Consider the following 22,058-nt stretch of genomic DNA (forward strand, 5'->3'; position numbering starts at 1 on the left):
TCAATTTTCACATGACACAGTTATCACTGTTATGAGACCGTAGCTAGTCTCATGACGCAGAGTGTATCGACAGAGCAAGATACACTCATTTTTCACATGACACAGTTATTACTGTTATGAGACCGTAGCTAGTCTCATAATATAGAGTATGTCGACCGAGCAAGATATACTTGATCCTCATAGCCAATGTTTCATAGTTATTAGAAATTTGAGTTTCACTTTGACGAAACTTGAGCAATGCTTTCGCATTGATTTCAACTTTCGCCAAAGTGGGGGGCAAACTGTAGACCCTTATTTTGTGATGAGTATGTGCATTGAGGCCGTGGGAAACCCGATGATGAAAAATTATATGACTGTAAGATGTAATTGGAGGCATTGAGCTGAATTATTAATTTCATGGTATGATCTTAAAAAAATAAAAATAATAATAAAGTTTTGGGAAAATTAATTTAATTAAATTTAAATAAAATTTTATTTTGTTTAAATTTAATATGGGTAGTTTTTTAAATGGATCTAATTAAGTTTAATTGGGCTCCATGGGCCTAAGAAAGCCTAGTTAGGAATTTTAAATGGGACCCATTTAATTATTTTCTAAAAATTAAAATAACAAAATATCTCTCTCCTCCTTGGCCCCACTCTCTTCCTCACTCCCTATTGGTGCCTTCCATTTTTTCCTGTCTTCCTATTGGTTGAAACACCTCACCCATATCCCAGTCTTATTCAAATTCTGCAATCGCAGTTGTTTAAGTCATCTAAACTTTATCACCCTAAGACTCCAAATCCTACTACACCTCTTCCTCATTCCCTATTGGTGCCTTCCATTTTTTCCTATCTTCCTATTGGTTGAAACACCTCACCCATATCCCAGTCTTATTCGAATTCTGCAATTGAAGTTGTTTAAGTCATCTAAACTTTATCATCCTAAGACTCCAAATCCTACCACACCTCTTCCTCATTCCCTATTGGTGCCTTCCATTTTTTTCTGTCTTCCTATTGGTTGAAACACCTCACCCATATCCCAGTCTTATTCGACTCGCAATTGTAGTTGTTCAAGTCATCTAAACTTTATCATCCTAAGACTCCAAACCCTATCACACCTCTCTCCCAAAACCCTATAAATACCCTACTAGAGAAGAGAAGAAGGGGATGATGGGAGGAAAGAGGAAGAGAAAATTCAGAGCTATAGGAAATTTAGAGATATTCAAGACTCTTTGAGTTCTTTCTTTTTTTTTTTTTTTCTTTTCTTCAAGAAGATTTGCATACAAGATTTCTATAAGGTCAGTTTTTTATTGTTTTCTTTTCAAGATCTATGCCACACAATATTTTAATTCTATGCTCTTTGTCTTCAATTTATTTTATATGTTCATATGGATCATGTAATCATGTTTAATTTGAGGGGATACACAACTCTGCACATGTTTAGTTTCTGTCTCTTTATTTCTTTTATTTTCTTTAGTTTCTTTATTTTTTATTACAAACAAAATTGGTAAGTAGCCCTAAGGTAAGTACCAAAGAGGGCATTTGAGCGGAGCTTATATGGAGCTAAACGGGAGTAAGCCAGGGATATCATTGCCATACTAGAAGAGAAGACCCTTTTTTAAGGGTAGCTTGCCCCAATGGCAACTGCATTTACCAACAAGTAAGTAGCTCTAAACTTCTCGAATAACCATTGGCATGAAATTGTAGTAATAATAGAACTTTCATTTGGTAAATTAAAATTAACTTTGTTTTTAATTTAACTGACTTTTGCATGTAATTAATTTAAATAAATACTTTGTAAATTAAAATTAATCTTGTTTGTAAATTAAACTAATATTGGCATGTAAAATAAATTTAATTTAATACTTGGTAATTGTAAAATAAATTTGCATGTTAGAAATCTTTATTAGGTTGTGATTGTTTGGGACTTATGTGATATTAGAATAAATTACACATGTACATAATTAACTTAGTTCAATTATCCTTAGGGTAACTTGATAAAAATTAATTAATTAGGTTAAATAGAAACATCGGGTTATTTGAAATTGAATTTGTTTGTAAATTAAATTTTCAATAATAAATTAATTTTAGTCATCTGGTAAATATCATTTAAATAATTAGCAACCCCATAGATAGGAATTACTTGTGCATGAAAATTGTGTGTAAACAACAACCCTTTTTGTGAATTACTTGCGTGTGTAGGATTAGAATTGCATTTTTTAGGATAAAGTTTAATAAAGGAATAATAAACAAGACTTCTAGAAACATTAGTAGAGGACTGGCACTCGAATTAATGAGGTTAGACCAGGCGTAAGGGGTGCCTAACACCTTCCCCTTACGTACAAACTGTCCAGAACCTAGCCATTGGGCTATGGTAATGACTGTTGTGGAAACTCGCAAGGAGTAAGTTGCTATCCATGACCCTCGGAAGAAACATCAATATGTCCCTTATTACCCGGTGGCGACTCGCTCATCTATGCCTTCGTGGCATAAATCCTTAGTACCGTGGTAGTGTTATGGGAAGACGGTACTTACCAGTGGTTTGATTCTATTAGGATTGTATGAAGTGCATGTCTAGGAAATGCTGTCTAAGGAGGTGGTACTTAAGTGAGACCATTGTGACTCCACCATCTTTCCTGGGCATTACCTGGTGCATTTTATATAATTCTAATGGATGATATTTCGCCTCACGCCCCGCCCCTACAATTTAAAGAAAAAGTCATTGATTGTACATATCTTAAGATCAGTGGGAGTATGATTATTTTCTTAATTCTATATATTGATGATATCTCACTGCGGTAAATGATTTGGACATATTATGTGAGACTAAAGATTTTCACCTAAAGAATTTTAAAATGAAAGATATAAAAAAGGCATCCTTTGTGATTAGATCAGAAATTTTCCATGATAGATCAAAAGGACTATTAAGATTATTTCTGAAATCCTATATTGATAGAATTCTAGAGAGATTTAATATGCATAAATGTTCTGTATGAATTATTCCCATATGGAAATGGAATAAACTTAATCTCAATCAATGTCCAAAGAATGATATGAAATGTAAAGAAATGGAATCAATTCTTTATGCTTCAATTGTGGGCAATTTGATGTATGCTTAAACATGTACAATTCTTTATCGTGGAATTGATCACTCAAAAGCTGAAAAGAAAGTTTTATGGTACCTGTAATGAATTAAAGATTTCATGCTTAGGTATAGGAGATCTATTAGAAGTGGTTAGATACTCAAATTCAGATTTTGCTGGATATGTTAACAGTAAAAGTCTATTTTGGCTACCTGTTCCTATTAGCTGACAGAATAATATCATAGAAACATGCCAAAAATAATCTATCATTACTTCATATATTGTGAAAGTAGAATTTATGGCATGTTTTGAAGCTACATTTCATGCATTATGAATATGGAATTTTATCTTAGGACTTGGGGTAGTCAACACCATTAGTAAGCCGCTAAGACTTTATTGTGACTATAAATACTATATTTTGTCCGAATCGGAAATAATTTTTTTTAAATAAAAATAAAAATATAATAGGAAAGTAAAGAAGAAAAAGAAATATTCTATTAGGTTTTAATTTGTTGCCATTAAATTTTAGTATTAAATTTTAGTTATATATATGCATATATATATATATATATATTTGGAAGAAATAAAAGAAAATAAAATCAATTAATGAGGAATTAATTTTATTATATTTCCTAAACTTTTTATCTACCTGTACAAGGAAACTCTTCCCTTTCCCTTTGATTGCTCTCTTGAAAACAACCTAGTTTCACGAGAAAAGAGAAACCTTTCCACTCCCTTTGACTCTCTCGAAAAGACACAAGCCTCTCTTTAAAAGGGGAGAACAAATCATCTCCTGGGAACTCTTGATAGCAACGTCATTAACTTTCCTAGAAGGGGACTTTGGAGAGCAACATCATTAGCTTTCTTAGAAGGGGACTCTTCTTTTTTCCTCTCCAAAGAAAAAATATTGTCTCCTCCAAGATTTGATTCTCGCATCAGCTTTCTTCTATCCAATTCTCAGTTTTGCTCCAAGGATTAAGAATGATCAGTGCTGTGTTTCACCAGGTAATAGGGACTCTTCTATCCCATCATCTCCACAATTCTGAATTTCATCAAGAGTTTGGAAATGTCTCGGTGAAATCTATTTCAAAAGGTTTAAAGGTTGATGTTGGATTTTCAATGTCAAGAATGGAAGGTTATAGCTCTAATAAGAGGAATTTTATGTTGTTCAAGCCTCAGCATCCCAAACTTCATTGGTTAATCCAGTTTCAACCCCCTCAAATGACAGCGCCAATGAATTTCAAAAGAAATCAAGCGAGGCAGCTCTGATACTCGTTAGCCATGGTGAGTCATTATGGAATGAAAAGAACCTGTTCACAGGTTGTGTTGATGTGCCATTGACCAAAAAAGGGTGTGGAAGAGGCAATTAAAGATGGTAAGAGAATCAGCAATATACCTGTCGACATGATATTTACATCATCCTTTATCCGTGCACAAATGACTGCTATGCTTGCCATGACTCAACACCGTCATAGAAAGGTGCCAATCATCATGCACAATGAGAGTGAACAGGCAAGGGCAAGTCAACTTTTTAGTGAAGACACAATGAGGCAATCCATTCCAGTTATAACTGCTTGGCGACTCCACTAGGGCGACTCCATACTCACTAGTATATGGAATGGAAGCATTCTCACCAATAGAGGTAGAGATACCTTCGTTGAGGATTTTGGCAGAAGCAGAATTAGATGACATGTAGTGGGTTCAAACACAGTTGGATCAACTCAACTTGATTTATGAAAATTGGTTGGCTGCTGTGTGTCATGGTCAATTGTACCAAAGTCAAATGGCTCGAGCATTTGATAAGAAAGTCCATGCTCGAGAGTTTCAATCCGGAGACATTATTTTGAAGAAAGTTTTGTTGAATCAAAGTGATCTAAGAGGAAAATAGACACCGACTTATGAAGGTCCTTATGTAGTCAAGAAATCATTTTCGGGAGGAGCTCTAATATTGACACACATGGATGGAAAGGAGTTGCCAAACCCAGTAAACTCAGATGCGGTGAAGAGGTATTTTGCCTAAAAAAAAAAAAAGTTGCAAGGATGAAAACTCGAAAGGGCGTCCTTGGCAAAATGAGTGAAAGAGGGTGAAAACTTAAAATGGCACTCTCTGCAAAATGAGAGAGGGGCGAAAACCTGAAAAGGAGTCCTATAAAAAGAGAGAAAAATAAAAAAACAATAAAAGAGAAAAAGAAAAACATACGAGGATGAAAAATTGAAAGGGCATCTTCGAAACTTTGGAGGAATAAGGGAGATTAGTACGACAGTTGAAATGTTAGGGTTTTCCAAATCTAGAGATTCAAGCACTAAGGTATTTTTCAGAAGAATCGAATTACCAAAGAGATAGGGCTGCTGGCATTCACAGCAAGAAGAGGTTTCAAAAGTTAATCTGTCGAATTCCAAAGATTGTTTACCGCTTCCTGTTCAAAGTCATAAATCATATTCTTGCTCCTAATCCTTGTACAAGTCTATCCAATGTGAATAAAGTAACACTTTTGCCATCATCTTTTTCCTTTAGCTATCATATTTTCTCATGAAAATTATGCTGTTTTTCTTACTAATGCTTGATCATAAAATAAGAGATTACAAATTCAGGTGACATTATGTATCTTGCTTTTTGAATAGTGTTGGAAAGATTTCCTGATAACTTGAACACGTAGATACAAAGGACAAGCGGTGACAATTCCATAGCTGTATTTTCTCCATAAACAACAAATATTCTAATGGTATCAAATATATAGAATTAAAGTATTTTGTCGTTAAGAAGAAAGTTAGAAACGAAGAGTATCTATTAAGCATAATGTAACACCCCTATGTTCAGTAATGCGTTCTACTGTTCCGGTGACCAGTGTCTATCCAGACAGCTAGGATGCCTAGAACTACATTTAAATGTTAGTGAGGAGACATAAAATAATGAAATACAAAAAAAAGAAAATACAAAAAAAAACAAAGGAAAAATAATAGCAATGAAATGTAACCAAGTTAAATGAGCCAGCACTGCAGCGATGGGTGACCGCATGGGGAAGTTACGGCGCAAGCAATAGCCGACCCCAGGACTGCAGGAAACCCTCGGAATTTAGTTTCGAGACATAATTAAAGACTTATTGAAGTATAAATGTCATTAGAAATATCAAAGAAAAATTAATTAATTAATACAAAGAAAAATGAGAAATCGAGAAAACGAGAAAACTCGGTGTTACCGAACAATCAGGAATGCAACCCAAATAGGGGTATTGTGGTCATTTGACACTCCAAGATGCCTTTTGACCTAAATGTCCATTAAAAATAAGTGATATTAAACTTTGAAAATGCCATAAAAAATGAAATTTTAGGTATTGTATAAATAAGGCAAAATATGGGGTATAATGTTGAATAAATGAAAGCTTAACATTAATCTAAATTTTCTAATAGCTTAGTGGACCACTAAGGAGTATCTAAAACATTTAAAAAACTAGAATTGTCCCACTAACATTCTGCAGCACCATTTCTTCCTCCAGCTCTCTCCTTGCCGAATTCAAGCTCCATTCCAAATCAGCATTGCTGGCCATGGAAGGACCTCCATGCAACCTTGATCAAGTCACCTTTTTCACTAGGTTCCTTCACTAAACCTTACCTACACACCTTGGACAGCAATAAGGGAGCAAGAAGGATAAGTTTTGGTAGAGTTTTGAAGAAGTCCAAAAGAGGTAAGTGGTTATTTTCAATTCTTGTTTCATTAAAAGTGTAACTAAGGTTGTGGTTGTTTGATTTGTGGAAGAAGTTTGAGGTTTGATGAATTATTGGTGATGGAGCATTTCGGTAGCCATGGAACTTCATCATGCACAGCTTGTCTTTGCATGTAAATGGTTGTTTGAGATGTTAAACTAAGTGTTTAAATGTATTGGAGTTGGTTTTCATGTATAAAGTTTGATTTGTAAGCTTAAAAAGTGAAAATGGAAGTTGATGTGTATGTGTAATTTTTGGGCAGCCTCATAATGGAAATGGGTAATGTTTAAGTTCATGAAATATTATTGAGGTAGTGTACAAAAATGGCAGCACATGTGTATAGAATAGTAGTGATAGGTATATAATTTGATGATAGAGGTATGTGTGATAATTAGAGGTAATTATGTATACATATTGTTGGGTATGAACTTTGTGAATTGTGACTGCATTTGGTGTATTTTGAAGTTGTTATATTCTGTCCAAGTTGACTTATAATGTAAAGAATTGAATGGTTATAGTTAGTGCCAAATGCAGAATGGTATGGAGAAGTGAGGAGGTAGTTGGTGAATGTGTGTTGGTTTGGTGTTTGAAAGGCATGTAGAGGGCAGTGTGCAAATGGGCCTATAACCCTAAGTGTGTAACTCCAATTGGTATGAGACCAATTGGAGGTGAAACTAGGCACAAAATGTGCCAACTTTCATGAAGAAAGCCTACCTAAATTTTGTTCAGAAAGTGACTTGAAAAATGACCAAATCCGGATTAGTGACTTGAAAGCCTGAAAATTGACCATTTGGGCAGCAGTTAGTGTTTTGGCCATAACTCACTCAAAACAGGTCCAAATGACCTGAAATTTTTACCATGAATAGATTAGACATAGAGCTACAACTCTTATGAAGACACCAAAACCCAGAAATGACCATAAGTAAGTCAAAAGGCTTGCACAAGTTCGGGTATAAAAACTGTCAGAACCAGAAATGACCTAAAAATGACCTAAAGTTGCCATTTTAGTGCAATCTGTCTAGCTTTAGTAAATTGACCATATCTTGGTCTATACAACTCAGAATGACCTGAAATTTTGCCCCGAGTGCAATAAGACATAGAGCTACAATTTTGCTTCTTTGATCAGAAGCTAGAACCAAGAGAAATAGGACTTTAAGCGACACAAATTTAGCACACAAAAATTAAGAACTTGACATTTACATACAATGATACTTGAAATAATTTGGCAATGAATGCCAACTTGTAAAAATGGTAAATTGCACTATATTGGTAGTATATTGAAATGCAAAATGTGACATATTGTTAACATTAAACCTAATTCACCTAGAGTCATCAAGGGTCAACATTATAGGTTGACTAAGGAAAACAATAAAATTAAATAAATTAATTATTGAACCTTATTGACAGAGACAGTTTAAATGAGTACTAAAACACTTCAAATTATGTGTTTCAGTTAGCAAAGACTCAGGGAAGGAGAAGGAAACACTGAGTCAGGGCCAAGAGGTTACTCTTCAGAGGTTTGTGCACAACTAGTTTTTAATTGATTTTGTTCTAATTATTTTAAATGATTAAATGAAGTTATTTTCCTTATGTATTATGTTTATCAAGTATTGGATTTAATTCAATGATTATTGAAATTATTATAGTATGTATGAATTTAGCTTTGTGATATGGTATTTCAACAAGTATTAAGCATTGTTGTGGATTGAATAAATTATGTTTTCAAAAATTGTGATAGAATATATGTTTTGAATTGTGATAGACAATTTGCATGGAAAAATGCAAACTTACGTTTTGAATTGTGATGAGCATAAAAATTATTGAATATTGGAATTGACTTTGAATCGAATTGTGTTGTGATTTATGCTCACAAAAAGGACAAAGAGATTATGATATTGTTTTGTATCTCACTATAGATGCTTGACTAGGTTATTACCCATCTCTCTCATTTGTTGAGGAGACAATGGAGTTAGCTTTATTTCAATTACCATGGTACGTGCACAGGCTTAGATTCTCCTCTGATTAGAGGTTAGATCTAGGTTTTTATTTGTTATGGCCCTTTCGGAAGTTTCATTATTGTGGTGTGTAATGTGCACGATAATTCGACCTCCCCGACCATAGGGAGTTAGAATCCGATTCGACCTCCCCGACCATAGGGAGTTAGAATCACCCTGAAGATGGCCCTTTCGGATTAGTCTTGCATAGTTAGTGAGATAAAGAATGGTTTTTAAATAGTAAAGAATTGTGATTTCAATTATGATTTATGTATAATTGATTTTGTTAGAATTATCTTAAATATTTGATTGTGATTTGATAAATTGAATTTTGTGATCAAAGTCATTTCATACAAATGATTTATGTTATTAGCAATGAATAATTTGATTTTTGGAATTTGATGAGTATCCTGATTTCCATATTATTTGCTGCAATTTTGCTAAGGTATATTGAACTATGTTTTAAGTTATAGTTGTGCATCACTGAGTTCACCACTCAGCGATAACTTTGTATGCTGTCGCAGGTGATAAGAGCATAGAACAATTGAGTAAGCTTCTTTAAAGACACATTCAGATCAGCTCCAGGTATATCATAGGTATACCCATGTACATAAGTTTGATATGTGCATGTAATAATATGTATGTAAATTATTTGAGCAGTTATATAAAAACTCTTGTAAAATATTTTGGTATGTAATTAAATGTAAATTATTGTAAATATAAATTTGAGATTTCATTTACCTGAATAAGTTTGTAATATTAATTTTTGAGTCTTGTAATCAATGAAATGTTTCTTTTATGATGAGGTTGGTTTGAAAATGAAATGATTTGATTATTGAGATTGAATTGTGAGATGAAATGAATTTTATTGGAGTTGTATTTGAGAAAACATATTGGGAGTGTTTTCCTTTTCAGGTTTGAAGAACTGTTTTCTCAAAATACAGCCGGCACTCTGCCGAAATTTTGAAAAATTTTTATAATACCAGATTTTAATCGATGATTTAAATTTCACGGAAATTGATTTAAAATCCCTTGTAGTATATTTAATGGGTTACCGGTAGGCGAAGTACGGTAATTCATTAGGTGTACTACGGGATCATGTTATAACTTATAGAGGAGTAGGGTGTGACACATAATATTATTGTTCTCATGATAGTAGATCCATTAATTAAGGGTTCACAACATAAAACATTTAAACAACATTTTCTTATAATGGATCTTGGTTGTATTAATGAATAATGTATTGGCTTTGACACTCTGAGCTCATTAATGTGTTTCTAACATACATTAAAGTATTTTCTATTTCTCATAATTGTGTACACATAATATTTTGAGTGAATGATAATAGGAAAAGTCTTTTCAAGATATTATTGCGGACCATGATGTGATATAAATATATCTATTATGAACTTACTATAGTAAGTTGCTATTGTTGTGGTATATAAAAGGAAGTATGTGATTAAATAATGTACAATTACCATAACCCACACTTAGTAATTTATTATAGAATTGTAATTATGAAGTATATTATAGAAATGATTTGTTTATTTCATGGGCGTCTAATGTTTATACTATTAAAATTTATATCACTTGATTATTGTGCCAAGTGAGAGAACGTAAGATTTTTCTCGGTAATCAATATTACCATATGGGCCAAAATTAATTCCTTTAATGTGGCCTAATTGTAATTAATATTTATTTTAGTATAAACAAATCCTAATCGTATAAGAATATATATATATATATAAACTAGTCCTCTCTCTACCCATAAGATCACACATATTCTCATAAAGTGTGACACCCTTTACCCGTCTACAGTGTAGCAGAGTAAGATATGTCACACAGTGTGCCGGAGCACCATATCTTATTTTATTACTATTTACCCTTTCTTAATTTGTTTATTTATTTATTTATTTATCACTAAGTGAAATTTATGTCATTTTATTTTATTTATTGAAATTATAATTTAATTTAAGGTTCGGAAAATTTTATAGAAAATCCGACAGAGTGCTGGCTAAAAATGGAGAAAATAGTTCTTCGGAACCTGTGAAAAACACTCCCAAATTTTCATTCATTCACAAACTCTAAATAATTTCAACACAAAGTCATCACCATTCATCAAATCTCAACATTTCAAACTCAAAATTTCAATTTCATTTCATGCATGAATAATTACATACTCATATTTACAAAGGAATGTTCAAATTCATTAACTCATAATATGTACAATAATTAAAGAAGTTTATCATTTACATGACAAAATGTAGATCTAATACAAAATGTAAAATATGAAATAAAGCCTAGCAATCCTACCAAATGCACTACTGGTCGAGGTACCACAAAATGCAAAATGCAGATCCAAGTCTGATTCCCAGTCTACGGTCTACTGGGCTCGCGCTTCGTATCTCCAGTATCTACGCGATGGAAAATCTAACGCGCTAACCATTTCTGCTTAGTGGTGCCATAATATAAGAAAATATAATATATAAATAAAAGTAAAAATTTCTTAGTTATTGTGCTTATAAGAAAATAAATAATTACTAAATTATTGTTTAGTTGAAGGCTAATTACATCTTATGATATTAACTCTTCCTAGCATTTTATTAATCGTTCTCATGATGATTTTGAGCCTCTTTTTATTGAAATCATTCTTGTTCTTTATCTTAATATTTAATTTCCTTACTTCCTTTAATAATCAATTCAATTACATTTATACTTTTTCATGCCCAAGTAACCTATACAAATTGATCGGACTAGATAAATGGGTAAACTAGCACTGGATACCAAGTATCTCAGACCGTCACACCATCGGTCATAATGTGTCTCCCGGTGTGCAACAGAACAACTGATAAGCCATCATAGAAATTGGGCACAAAGCCAAGTATCACAATAGTGTCAAATTGGCTAAAAGCCATAAAATCACATAATGGCCACATAAGCCATAAATCATAGAATGGCATGATGCCATATACAGTACTACTATCAGAACCCTATTGACATGCCAACCTATCCAAACCAATCACACTAGGCCTACTAGGGCATATTACAATTTTAAATATGAAAATTCTTTGCAATTGAAGTTCAATAGATATTATTCATCCTATTAGTCAACTAAAATATTGACTTTTTCATAGACAATAGGTATATTAGTCCTAATATCACCAATATACCACATTTTGTATTCTAAAATTATTGGCATTGGTGGTCAATACCATTTCAAAGCTTATTGTTTGTTATTTAAAATTTTCAGATTTCATGCCTTAAGTTTACTGTTTCATTGGTCATTGTTACAGTAGAAATTTGAAAAAATTCTCTTCATGAAAGTTGTTCCTTTATGTGTCTTCTTTAATTCCCTTTTTGAATCACTCCATTTAGAGTTTTCTAGCTCAAGTTATGCTAATTTTAGCAAGGCTAGCCGAATTGGTATCTACCCAGGATTTCTGGGCAGAATCCCATTCTAGCAGTTTTAGTGGGCAATTTCATTAAGTTCTGGTCAGAATTTGGAGTTTTGTTCTCCATGAAAGTTGTCCTAAATTGTCTAAGATTTTCATTGATATAAATTTCAGGTCAATTGGAATTTTCTACACTGAGTTATGATAAAAAAAAAAATAAACACTGTTCATTTAGTCATTTTGCCCAGGGTAAATGTGTGTTACCCAGATTATGTCAATTTTTAGGTCAAGTTAGGTTGATTTTCTGGGCATAGTTTCTTCATAAAAAAATGTTGCATTATGTGTCTAATTTCACCTCCAATTAGCCTTGTACCAATTGAGGCTACCCAAATTCAATTAAAGCCCTCCAAACACCTTGGACTCCAATGGTCCAGAATCAGTCACAAAGGGCAGCCACACCAATTCACCATCCAATGCCATCAATTGCCTCATTTTATGGTCAAACCTTGCTAAATGGTCATTAATTGATCTTTAAAATATTCCTCAATCATCACATGAGCAAAATCCTAATTTGCTCAAAACCCTAAATTCCCAAATTTTTAATTCTTGCATTTCTACCAACAAATCAAGTTCTAACCATGCAATTCATGTCAAGGGCAGCCTAAATACCAAATTAATTCAAAGAAAACCATCAAAACCCTACCCTTCACATGGCTGCTGAAAATGGAGGTTTACATAATCATCAATTTCATTTAAATTTCTCTCATTTTCTAGCTCAATTTTTTATCCCTAAACATGAATTTCAAAAAGAAAGCAAAGGATTGGTCACTAACCTCTTTGAGTAGAATTTTTCCCAAGCTTAAACTTCACTTTTCTTTTTTTTTTTTTTTTTTTTTTTTTTTTTTTGCTGCCAAACACCTTCCCAAGAGGTAAGGACAATTTTTAATGAAGAGAACTTAGGGTTTAGGAGAGAAATGAAAGCTTCTTTAATGGAGGTGATGAAAAGGGAGGCTGCCGGCTGGCTGAAGAAGACAATCTGATTTCTTTTTATTTTTATCCCTATTTATTTAGTTTTTATCCTCTTTAAATGCTTGTCAAACTCCCATTGGTTAGAATTTTAATTGATTAGGATTGGTTAGGAATTTTATTTTAAGTATTATGACATCATGGCTTATGTCATAAATCAAATTTATAATTTCATTTTCTTTTCTTTCATTTCTACTCATTTTTAATTATTAATTCATAATTTGGGTCATATAATTCACCCACTTAATTGGATATGTCAGTAAAAAATCATCTCTAAAGGTGAAATGACCAAAATGCCCTTCGTTTAGCTGTATGAGCTAAAATTGTCTGTACCAATCTAAAAATTTTTTCTAAGCATTTTCTTGGCATTCTAATGCTATCGAAAACTCAATGACTCTTCTCTGAAGTCTCAAAAATTATTTCACCAAATTTCCCTTGGGTTTAGGGCTACTAGCTGTGAAGACAGCAACTTCCCGTTAGGTTACCCATCGCTAGGGCATCGGCTTATTTAACTTTGTTGTATTTTATTTTTAAAATTTTTCCTTAATTTTTCTTATACTTATTTGAATTATTTATGACTCCTCACTCTAGTCTAAATACAATTCCAGACATTTTAGCTGTCCGGACAGACCTTAGTCACCGAAACAGTAGAACGTACGATCAAGCTAAAGTGAGGGTGTAAAAAATCTTCCCCTCTAATTTAAATTTTATCCTCGAAATTTACCTGACTTAAGTAATCAAGGAGCTGCTACCTCCTTGCTTCTTCACTTCCTTATATTGCCTCATCATTGTCTGGGTTCGGCTCCTCTCTAGCCTCCATGACATATACCCGTGGTGCCACCCTGACTTCGAGCCTTTCGACTGTGGTCTTCTACCTTCTATGAAATAACCTTCTATGAAATATCAGCCATCTCAGCTCTACTAGGTCTTCTACCCCTTTCTATTGTGGGGATAGATCTATCAGTTTGTGCCGGAGCTGTCAAATCACTCCTCTAAGGGCAATCTCTTATGAAATGATCCGTAGCCCCACACATGAAACACTCTCTAGTTAACAATCCCTTAGGCAAATCCCACATCGGCAAAGCACGGAGATGGTCTTGGGTTCTAAAAGTAATGATATATAAAATGGGAGAACTAATCACTAGAGGCGCCTTTTAGTGGAATGGCCTAGAGAGTTGGAAGAATTCCAGCGTTAAGCGTGCTCGCTTGAGAGAAATCCTAGGATGGGTGACCTCCTGGGAAGTTCTCCATTCCATCTATGGGACAAAATCGTGAGACTCATGGCCAAAGCGGACAATTCCTCTAGTGGTTGGAGCCCGACCATTACAATTGGTATCAGAGCCGCTCGCGTGTCCTCTTGGTCGATGGTGGGACAAACCTCAGCGAGGACGCTGAGTCCCGAAAGGGGGGGAGAAAGGTCCCTTAGGCAAATCCTACATCTGCAAAGCACGAAGATGGTCTTGGGTTCTAAAAGTAATGATATATAAAATGGGGGAACTAATCACTAGAGGTGCCTTTTGGTGGAATGGCCTAGAGAGTTAGAAGAACTCTAGGGTTAAGCGTGCTCACTTGAGAGAAATCCTAGAATGGGTGACCTCCTGGAAAGTTCTCCATTCCATCTATGGGACAAAACCATGAGGCTTATGGCCAAAGTGGACAATTCCTCTAGTGGTTGGAGCCCGACCATTACATAAAGTCAGAGATATTATGGTCATCTCAAGAAAGTCTTCCATCACTAAAGTTTTGTGTGTGAATCAAGAAAGGTCAAGAGGGAAAAATCAGTTTATTGAATCAAAGGGTCTCTCAATTACTACTATGACTTAATTAAATTCCACATTAGGTACGCTTTCTAAATATGTGAGAATTTATTTGTTCAAGATCCATTATTAGGGTGATAATTGAATCTTATATTTATGATTCGCATTATGTTTATAATCATTATAATCTATTAAGAATTATTTTACATGATACCAATCTTAACTCAATTAGCATGTAATAGTAGATTCATCAAAGAAACTACTAGATCGAGCCTATAAAACCTAAAAACTTAAAAATAAAAATAAAAAAAAAACATTTATAACAAGATTAATCAAAACCCTAACTGTACCAAAAATAAAAAAAAAAACTTCTCAAACTATACATGAAATTAGAATTACCCAACCTAATGCTTGTAAACCCCTTAAAAGATAGGGAAAAAAAAAAAAGGAAAGAATTACCTTTTCCCCTTGAACTTGAATGAGAGAGAAAAGATGAATTAAACTTCGATGTCAATCTTGATCTTGAAGTATTCCAAAGGAAATCCAAGCTTCAAGGTATTCCAAGACATCCAATTGCCTACAAAAGTCCAAATTAAAACCCTTTACATGCACAAAAGCAAATAGCAAGAGAAAAACTTTTTTTTTTCTTTGAAAAACAAAACTAGGTGGACTATTTATACCCCTACTGTCGAGGGGACTTTCAGCTGCTGAAAGCTAAACTTTTGGCTGGCAGAGTCCATTCTATCCAAAAGGAATTTAAAAAGTAAAAAAAAGGGACTTCGATTGCCGAAAGTCCAACCTTCGGCTGCTAAAGTTTCTTTTACTGCCAAAGTTCCTTCTACCCACAAGGATACCTTGACTTCTTTTTATAATGAAACACCCATATAACCTAGTGTAACACCCCCTTACTTAGTCTACAGTGAAACCGAGTAAGGAGATATCACATTCGGTACATAGAGCACCTATCTCTATCATTATTTATTTTGATTTTTTTTTATTGCTAATTTATTTACATTATAATTTAACTATTTTTATTAAATGGAGAAACTGCAAGAGTTTTCCTTAAATTTTAACATCTCACCTGTTAAAATGTGTTCATAACCTGTTAAATTCTCAGTTTCTATATCATTTCTATCATACAATAATCACCAAATTTCATCAACATCAATTTTTATCATCCAAGATTGCATAAACACAAGAGATATCTTTAATTCACAACTGTATCAACTAACTCATGTGATTAAATTGAATTTACATACTTATTATTACAATTTCCATAAATAAAATTTACAAAATATTGTTTACAACATAAGGTACACACACATTTGAGTAAAACTATACAATAAGGATGATGATAATGCATTTACCCAAAAGTCCGAGATATGGTGACTCTAGACTTTTCTGCAGATCCACTCTATCTCTTGACAACCAAAATCCACACTTTGTCTACTTTACCTGCGTGAGGAAACAAATCTTCGTGTTAAGCTAAATAGCTTAGTGGTGCACTCTTAATTTAAAACAAAATAATTCTCCTTATGCACACTAACACATAATATATTCATCATATTCATACAAGAATATTTAAAAGTTTTAAAACAAATATATAATATCATGATATAAAAATAAGTCAAGAAATTCATACTTATTAATCACACCATTTAATGAGGTTATAAGCACTTTATCATAACTTATTTGAAATTATTATCTCTATGATCACAATTGGAAACTTTACTCCAATACTCATAGTAACCTATGACAGATGGTATATAGATTGGACAATGGGACTCATGACACTGACCACTCGGTGGTTCAGGTCGATTTAGCACAGGCTTACATTCTCGGTACTGACTACTTGGTGACTCTGACTAGTATAACACTGACTTTTATTCTCGGTACTGACCACTCAGTTGCTCTGACCGGTAGTATGCCCACTTATCCAATCCTATACTCATTGTCAAGGCTTAATTGGCTCAACTTTAAAAATTAGCATTCATTTAGCATTCTTTGTTCACATAAATGTCAAGATATGTGTGCCAACATACTCATACCATTTCCATATTTGTATAATCCTTGCATTCAAGCATACTAAATACATATGCAATTTTTGCAAAAATGATTGACATGGCACAATCTTGCAAATTTCTAAATGTATATACAATTTTCCAATAAAAATTGGTCTAAGTAAATGTAAGAATTAGCTTACGCTTTCTTCATAAGATTTTTAGATTTGTGTCTTAGCTTTCATTTAGTTTTTGAATCACTTGATTCTGATTTATAGATCACAAGTTATGTCCAAATAAGAAGGATCTGGTCATGCCTACCTTTTGATTCCATAATACAGGGCAGCTTCTAGGCAGGAATTTGAACTCAATTTCAATAAAGTTTCAATCATAATTTATCAAATTGGTCTTCATGAAAGTTGTTCCTTTGTATTTTAGCTTTCTAATAAGGTAAGATTCACCTCATTTGGAATTTTATATAGTGAGTTATATCTAAACAAATAGGATATGTTTAGATGCACTACTTTACTTATTGCAAGACAATTTCTGGGTAGTTCTTGGAGTCCAGATTTAAACAAGTTTCAATCAGAATTTGTCATTTTGTTCTTCATGAAAGTTGTTCCTTTATGTCTTAGCTTATGAAAAGATTCACCTCATTTGGAATTTTATATAGTGAGTTATATCTAAACAAATAGGATATGTTTAGATGCACTACTTTACTTATCGCAAGACAATTTCTGGGTAGTTCTTGGAGTCCAAATTTAAACAAGTTTCAATCATAATTTGTCATTTTGTTCTTCATGAAAGTTGTTCCTTTATGTCTTAGCTTTTCAACAAATCAAGAATCACATCATTTAGAGTTTCCTAGTGTGAGTTATACCCATTTTACTCCGGACTGTTTAGGGTGCCCTGCTCCTAGGTTCTAGGTTTTATGACTTAAATTCTAGCAATTATTCAAGGTATTTATACACAGAATTAAAGTAACTTATCTTCATGAAAGTTTTACCATTATACCTTAGCTTTAATTTTCCATAAGTTTTAGGTCATTTGGGATTATAGAACTCAAGATATGGACTTAAAAGTCCAATCTAGTGAAATTCGGCCAGATTGCTTAACATGCCCATTCACAATGCATATTTCAATATAAACCAAGCAACATGATTCCAGTTAGGTTCTATATCATTTGCACACACTAAATATCATTTTTCTATCTATAAATTAGATAATTACATTCAATTTAGCCAAAATCCTAATAGCATGAAAATCCTAAGTAGCAAAATTTTAAGGAGGTATCAATGTATTAAGAGTGCACATACCCCAAATTAAGCTCTTAATCTTTGTTTGGCTCTTTAATATCATCTTTAATCAACTTTAGTGCTCTTCCCTTGGTCCTTACTAGCTTGGACCAAATTTCCCTCTTGAAGGAATTCAAGAAATTCTCATCACAATCACACTTATGCCACAATTCTAACATAATAACATGAATTTATGCATGCTAAGCTCAATTCTCACTTACCTTGAGTTTTTCCCCAATTTGGTTACTTGGTAATCTTCCTAAATCCTTAAAATTTCTTGCCCACAAAAGGTGCTCTCACTAGATTGAAACTTAGTTAGGCTATTTGAAGTGATGAAGGATGCAAGATTAATGGGAATCCAAGCTTGGGTGTAAGAAAAATGGTGGAGAGGAAGGGAGATGAGGTTCGGCCATTCAAGAGGAAGAAGAAGAAGAAGATGAAGTTTTGTCTTGAATAATAGATATTTATATTATTTTAATTTCCTAATGGCAAACTTGTTAATATGGTGAATGGCAAACTTATAAATATGGTAAAATTCTTAATCATTAGGTTTTACTATTCTTTTAATTATGTTTAATTTCCATAATCATGATTAATTAAATTAATCCCACTTCATTAACTTAATTAATCACATCTTTGGTCAATATTTGACTTTTAAATCCAATTGACCATATTTTGCTCTTACTGGGTTTCTGTTCATCTTTTCCATAATACCCGATAAGTCCTCAACTCCGTTTTTCACTTTGGTTTTTACTATGCTTATTTGAACTTATTTCTTTTCATTTATTTGACTTATTAATTCATAATAATACTTTAATTAAGCCTTAATTAAGAATCTTACAAGGTCCTATATGAATTGAAGTAGCAACCAGACCTATAGTCACTTCCCAGTGATGTTACCCATCACCGGGACTTGTGCACATTTAACTTATTTATACTCTACTTCTTTTATTTTTTTTTCTTCTTTATTAATTTAAATTATGATTCTTTACTTAAATTTAAGGATAGTTCCAAACATACCAATCATTCGGATAGATGTTAATCACCAGAACAGTAGAATGTACGGAACTACCTAAAGTGGGGACGTTACACCTAGACTCTTAACACATCAAATTCACACACACACACACACACACACACACACATATGCATATATACTTCTATGGTTCACTATCATCACTTCCTTGCCTGTGAAAATCTCAATTTCACAAGAATTTCCTATTGACGATAGGAATTCTGACATTAGAAAATAGTAGATGTTACATTTATAATGTGAAAAATATATCATTTTTTCTAATTTTATTGAGCTATAAAATTGTTTTTTAAAATATTTTTTACAAGAACTATGTATTAAAATTTATTAGATTTATTTTAATAATTTACTTATAAAATATATATAAAGGTATTACTTTTAATATAATTTAATACATATTATTAATTTATAAATGATTATTAATAATTTTTCAATTTCTTATAGTCCTTTTATAATGGGTAGTTATAAAACATCAATTTCCTTTCATATTTCTTGGTTCAATGATAAATTTACACTCTATTATGGGCCAAATAGTAACATTGAAGACTAACAATCTAGCTAGTAGCTAGGAAAAATTAGTATATAACATTTTTTGAAAATATAATCAAAGATTATTGGACTCCATTGAAGGTTCTGTGCTGAGGAGAGGGAACTATGGATTAGTTTAAACTGAATGTAGAGAGTTGCAAAAGGTTCAAATGGTGTGGGTATTAAAGGACGTTCAACAAAAGATGGGATGCCTATTTGGCATTTAAGTTGTAAGGCCAAAACTACTTTTTAGGAAAAAAAAATATTATTTTAGATGTTGTTGAAAAAAGTAGTTTTAATATTTTAGAATTCTTATAACTAAAATTTATTAAATTCAATTTTAAATTATTTTTTAATACTCTCTAACTACTATATATATATATATATATATATATATATATATATATATATATATATATATATATATATTTCTCAACAACTCAAACAACAATGCCAAACAAACCCTATAATCAGTATTTGGTGCAATGAAAAAAAAATTATTCAAGAGAGATAGAAACACAAGACAGCCAACTAGCTTCTCAGCCACATTTGGTGCAATGAATTTAATTGCCAAGGAGATGGGATGTTGTTCAATGATGAAAGCATAACTTTTAGCTGTGCATGGGAAACTATTATTTGCTTGGAGAAAAGGTTATCATAAACTAGTTTTAGAAAGCCATAAAACTAGAGGATTCGATATATTATCTAGTAAGGTCCCTGTTTTAAGAAGCTTGAGGTCTCTAGTTTTTGCTTTTATAGAGATGAGAAAATTTTACTTAAACATGATTCATTATAGGCTTATGACACAAATATGTGAGTCTCATCTATTTTACTTGTGGATTTCATCATATATATTGTACATTAAATCTACCATAGATTGAGTCTAAATAAAAATTGAAAAGTGAGGATGACTCATGTTTATCTTGTTGCGAATATATGTGTTTACTGACTTGGCTCATTAGTAATTTCTTAAAGCTGCTTCTTTTAAAGTCTTCTTGTAGACCTCCATAATTATTTGGTTCATGATTTATGCGGTGTTAGCCTCTCTTTTCCTAAAAAAGAAAGGACTCATCTGATTTTTTTATTTAAAAAAAAGAGTCGATTAGAAAATAGTAGAGATCTTGGAGATGACCTTAGGAACTGGGTTGCTAGCCTGAACTTTGGTCAGCTGTCTAATTTTCACTTATTTTTATTCACACTAATTATATATTATATTTTTTTTTCTTCCATAAGCTTCATGGTGTGAATGGAGAAGAATTTGTTGACTATCACTTTCTTGTTTATTATTCTGTTGGAGTCTTACATTAATTAAAAATAAAAAAAAATTGAAAGATAATATATAGTAGGGAAAGCCAAGTTAAATTGACTTAAATCATTTTAGTTGAGTCCACTGCAAACTTAACACGTTGTAACGCTCTCACTTTAGGTAGTTCATACATTCTACTGTTCTGGTTACTAACGTCTATTCGGACAGTCAAAATGTCTGGAACTACACTCAAACTAGAGTGAGGAGGCATAAATTGACTGAATAAAGACCAAGAAAAATTAAGGAAAAATAAAAGAAATGAATTGCAAATGAGTTAAACGAGCCTGGTCACAAATGATGAGTAATCAGATGGGAAGCAATCGTGAAAACAAGCTTTGACCCTGCACTCCACAAGGAACCCTAGGAAAATAATTTATGGGACTTCAATGAATAGTTATTGAGGTCTAAATGACATTAGAAATGCCAAAGAAAATTCAGAAAAATTTATTAATCGGTACAGATCAAAAATAACCCGATAAGTTTAACGAAGGGCATTTTGGTCATTTCAACCCCAAAGTTGAATTTTGACCTAAATTCCAATTAAAATGAGAGAGAATAAAATAATTAAAATAAATTAAAACATGAATTTGTGTAATGGAAAATGGAAAAGAAAAGAAAGAAAATCAAAAGAAAAATGAATTATTACATAAGTAATGATGTCATTAAAAACGTAATTCAATTAAATGAAGATAAATACAATGGGAAGAGACAATATTGACTAAAAGCCATTATCTTCTTTATTGTTCCCTCATTTGGCCGATTCTCCATGGAAGTCCTCTTCCATGTTCTTTCAAGCTTCAAGCTTGATTTTCCCTCCCTTCTTCACATCAAAACCCATAGTTGCCTTTACTAAAATTAATCCCGACACCAAGAGGAAGATTTTGGTTATCAAAAAGTGAAGAAATTCCAAAGTTTAGACAAGTCAAGAATTGAGCTACAAGAGGTTGGTGCACTAAACTATAC

General features: G+C 32.6%; 1 pseudogene; it reads left to right on the forward strand.

Annotated features, from left to right (window-relative positions):
- Positions 1-4,043: 4,043 nt before the first annotated feature.
- On the forward strand, positions 4,044-4,652 carry LOC110656663 (2,3-bisphosphoglycerate-dependent phosphoglycerate mutase 1-like; annotated as a pseudogene).
- The last annotated feature ends 17,406 nt before the right edge of the window (positions 4,653-22,058 follow it).

The sequence above is a fragment of the Hevea brasiliensis genome, chromosome 9 (assembly GCF_030052815.1).
Source record: "Hevea brasiliensis isolate MT/VB/25A 57/8 chromosome 9, ASM3005281v1, whole genome shotgun sequence".
Taxonomy (NCBI): Eukaryota; Viridiplantae; Streptophyta; class Magnoliopsida; order Malpighiales; family Euphorbiaceae; genus Hevea; species Hevea brasiliensis.